Here is a 4,468-nt window from a genome sequence, read left to right on the forward strand (position 1 = left end):
AGTCCTTCATCAAGGAGACAGTGTGATAGAGTGGGTGAACCTCCCAGCACAACCAGAACAAAGCCTTATTCCTTACCCAGTGCTTGTGGCTAGAATTTTATTAAAGGCCATTAAACGAGCAGTACAATTATCTGGGACAAGACCTGACAAGATATATACCTTTTATACTAATGCACAAGTTAATGTGTGCTGCGAAACCATCCCAGAGTGGCAAATTTTATTAACCATGGCTCCAAATTTTGCACACGGGTCTCCATTAAAGATAACCAGACTGCTACATAATTGGCAATGGATTCTTGAAGAAAAGGTTTCTAAAGTTCCTCTTAAAGGACCAACTATCTTTACAGATGCATCCAAACATAATATTTGTGCTGTGTATTCTTGTGACTTAACCATAAAGAGAGTTATCAGAACTCCTTTTCAGTCCACTCAGCAGAATGAATTGTATGCAATCATTCTAGCTCTTGCTTATTATCCGGGAGACATAAATATAATATCTGATTCAGCCTATTCAGTAGGTGTGGTACAAAGAATTGCCACAGCCCAAATAAAATTTGTAGCCTCCAATATATATCAGCTCTTTAAAGAGCTTCAAGAGCAAGTGAGAAAGCATCCGGGTAAGATTTATATTTTGCATGTCCACTCCCATAGTGGACTTCCAGGTCCTATTTTTGATGGTAATTCAAAGGCAGATAGCCTTCTAACCATGCTGGCCAGTACTCCTTTATTTCAAGAAGCACAAGAGTCTCATTCTAAATATCATCAGGCTGCCCGAGCTTTACGTTTGCAGTTTGGAATAACAAGAGAAGAAGCTAGGAGCATAGTAAAAGCCTGTACAGCTTGCCTTCCTTTCCATGCTCCTACACTCCCTCCAGGGAAGAACCCTCGTGGTTTGAGACCTAATGAAATTTGGCAAATGGATGTGACCCATTATAAATCTTTTGGTCGTCTATCTTTTATCCATGTCGTGGTAGACACCTTTTCAGGATTCACATTTGCAATACCAGCAGCAAAAGAGACAGCCCGAGTGGTCACCGAATTCCTTATACAAGCATTTGCAATTATGGGCGTGCCACAAGCAATAAAAACAGACAATGGACCTGCATATACATCTAAACATTTTACACACTTTTGTGCACAGTATAAGATTTTACACACCACGGGCATACCCTTTAATCCTCAAGGGCAGGCAATAGTAGAGAGAAGAAACAGAGATATTAAGACACTCCTCCAAAAACAAAAGAAAGGGGGAGCCACGGGTAACCCTAGAGAACTTCTAAATTTAGTTCTCTATACCATTAATTTTTTAATTTTTGACAAAGATGCACTGGCTCCAGCAGACAGGTTTTATAACTCACCGGAAGGGCAGTGTCCAGTGCGAGCAGCTCCACTGTCTTTAGATAATCGCCAAGTGATGTGGAGAGACCCAGAAAGTGGTGAATGGAAGGGACCAGATAGGTTAACTGCTTGGGGGAGAGGGTTTGCTTGTATCTCTACAGATGGAGAAGGAATCAGATGGGTGCCAACGAGCCGTATTCGCCTTGTCCATCGGAGAGAGACAGAGCAGACCCTTGAAACGAAGGAGAAGGCCCAAGAAACATCGGGTGGTTCCGTTGCTGACTGTGCCCACCACTGAAAGAACCTGGCAGTTATGGCGTTTGACCCATGGACATCAAAAACTGTTGGACTTGAAAATCCTCAGAAATCATTGGATTCTCTGAGACATCATAAGACTATTGTAGGACTTGAAAGTCTCAGGAATCATTGGATTCTCTGAGACATCATAAGACTATTGTAGGACTTGAAAGTCTCAGGAATCATTGGATTCTCTGAGACATCATAAGACTATTGTAGGACTGAAATCCTCAGGAATCATTGGATTCTCTGAGACATCATAAGACTATTGTAGGACTGAAAGTCCTCAGGAATCATTGGATTCTCTGAGGCATCATAAGACTATTGTAGGACTGAAAGTCCTCAGGAATCATTGGATTCTCTGAGGCATCATAAGACTGTTGTAGGACTGAAAGTCCTCAGGAATCATTGGATTCTCTGAGGCATCATAAGACTGTTGTAGGACTGAAAGTCCTCAGGAATCATTGGATTCTCTGAGGCATCATAAGACTGTTGCTGGACTTCAAAATCTTGTGGGGATCATTGGATTCCCTAACATATAAAAAGACTGATGTGGGATTTCAAAAACTTGTGGGGATCATTGGATTCCCTAACAGTGAAGCAATGGACAATAGATTGGTTTTGGACTATTTCTTGGTTGCTGAAGAAGGGGTATGTGTGTCTGGTGTCTACATACCCTCCTTCTAGGACTTCTGGAAATCTCTTACAATACCATGTTGATTTATATTGTTTGTTATATCACTATTTGCATGTACAATTCCTGTTTGTTACACCACATCGAGTCTGCACTGATTGTGGGGAGAGTCACCACTAATAGCCTCTGCGTTATTGCTATGTGCTTGTGTAATAACTCCCATGTTGATGGGTTTGTGCATACTTGTCTCTAATAAGGCCCTTCAATCCAGAAACCCGCTAGCAAATCCCCACTTCTCTTTGGTGCTTCTCATCTCCCTTCCTGAGATGTCAGGGAGGGCGTGATTATCTCCTTTTTAGTGCTTTCATCTCCCCTCCTGAGAAGTCAGGGGGGGCGTGATCACCTCCTTTTTGGGGTTCTCATCTCCCTGAAAGGTCAGGGATGGCGCGACCTCCTGTGGTCTAAAACAAAAGAAAGCGGGAGATGTAAAGGGCTAGAACTGAGCAATGCACTTGGATGATGAAGCACGTGAGACTAATTGCCAATTGGACGGTTCCCTATTAACTTGTTTAAGGTTGACCCTCCCCAGCTGTTCTGTGCTGACTTGATTGGTGAGACAAAGAGAGGGAAGTGACTTGTGTGGGAGGAGCAAGAGAAACTTGGGTGGTGGAACTCACGCTCACTTGCACTCGTGACCGGGCGTTGGAGGCGAAGGTAAAGATCTAGAATAAAGACGTTTAGTGATCCTGACTCTTGCTGATTTCTGGAAAGATAGAGTTCCAGCAAAGAACAAAGACTTTTCAACATAAAACATTTAAGAGATAACTGCTTAGAGAAGAACATGACTAATTATTTAATGGCCTCGACAGAAGTCTACAAACTATCTGTTGATTAAGAAAAGCCTGAGGTAAAACCTAGAAACTTTTAACCCAGGGGTTCTCAAACTACAGCCAGCTGGCCAGATGCAGCTGCTGAGGTCATTTATGCAACCTGCCAGGTTATGGCAAATAGGCTGAGGGGCAGAGACAGTGTGAGCTTTTGTTTTTATTATAATCTGGCCCTCCAACAGTCTGAGGGACAGTGAACTGGCCCCCTATTTAAAAATTTTGAGGTCTACTAATCCCTCTGACTTAATGGATTGTTAACTTTTGAACAGAAAACAGACCCTTTTTTTTAAAGCCAGATATTGCTTAACCAGGACCCTAGTGCCACAAAAGCCCACCTATATTCCAAAGACAAATAAAGGAATAAATGTTGAGTTTGCCGATGATTTTAGAAGGATTAACAGGAGATGGGTGGGTGAATAGTTTCTGTAATCTTTTTTTTTTTTCCTTGACCATTTAAATTATCTCTTAGCCTCTGTAAAATCAGCTTTTCCTCTCTCTGAGAACTCAGTGAGCAGACTGCCCACTTCTCCTGAGATTCTAATAAAACTTCTTATCTTCACTTTGAGAAATCTCTGAGGAGTCATTTTCAGTCAGGAATAGCTATCCCATACATATTTAACACATTTATAGATTCTAATAAAAAAATTCAGTTGGGGATGGGGAGGGAGCATAAGTGACTGGAAAAACATGTTAAATGTTCACTCTCTGTTCAGACCACAAGACTTTTTAGCACAAGTGTTACTGTCCTATAGGTGGTCACTTACCCAGAATACAAAAGGAATGTCTAGGAGGGAGTGCCTATGAGGTATTTGAAAATCCAGCCATTTCCTTAGAAATCCCTAAGCAAGGAAGATCTGATATCCTCCTCCCTCCTCATCCTCACAAGGTCCAAAAAGATGTTTCTGTGTATATAAGAGGCATTTTTGGTAACATTATTTGAAATATAGATAGCAGTATAGTGGGGAATTTCCAGTGAAGTGCTCCCCTGGAATTACTCTCAGAAACTTCATTTTCTCCTTTGTAAAGTATAGGTGATGACCATTTAATTGCCTTCCACACAATGAATGTTATAGGGCTATTGTAAGCAAGCACAGCATACTATATCAGTATGGTACAGTCTGTGTATTGTTATTCTGATTACCAAAAGTGATTCTTTATATATCATATACCTTAACACTCACCCACATCAGCCTAGACCCTAGAATTCTAAATGCAAGAACTACAGATACTAGATTCACATATCCTAGAATTGTAGACCATAAAATTATAGATTCACAGTCTATCAGACCCAAAAGTGAGACAACCACATTGA

The sequence above is a fragment of the Sminthopsis crassicaudata genome, chromosome 3 (genome assembly GCF_048593235.1).
Source record: "Sminthopsis crassicaudata isolate SCR6 chromosome 3, ASM4859323v1, whole genome shotgun sequence".
Lineage (NCBI taxonomy): Eukaryota > Metazoa > Chordata > Mammalia > Dasyuromorphia > Dasyuridae > Sminthopsis > Sminthopsis crassicaudata.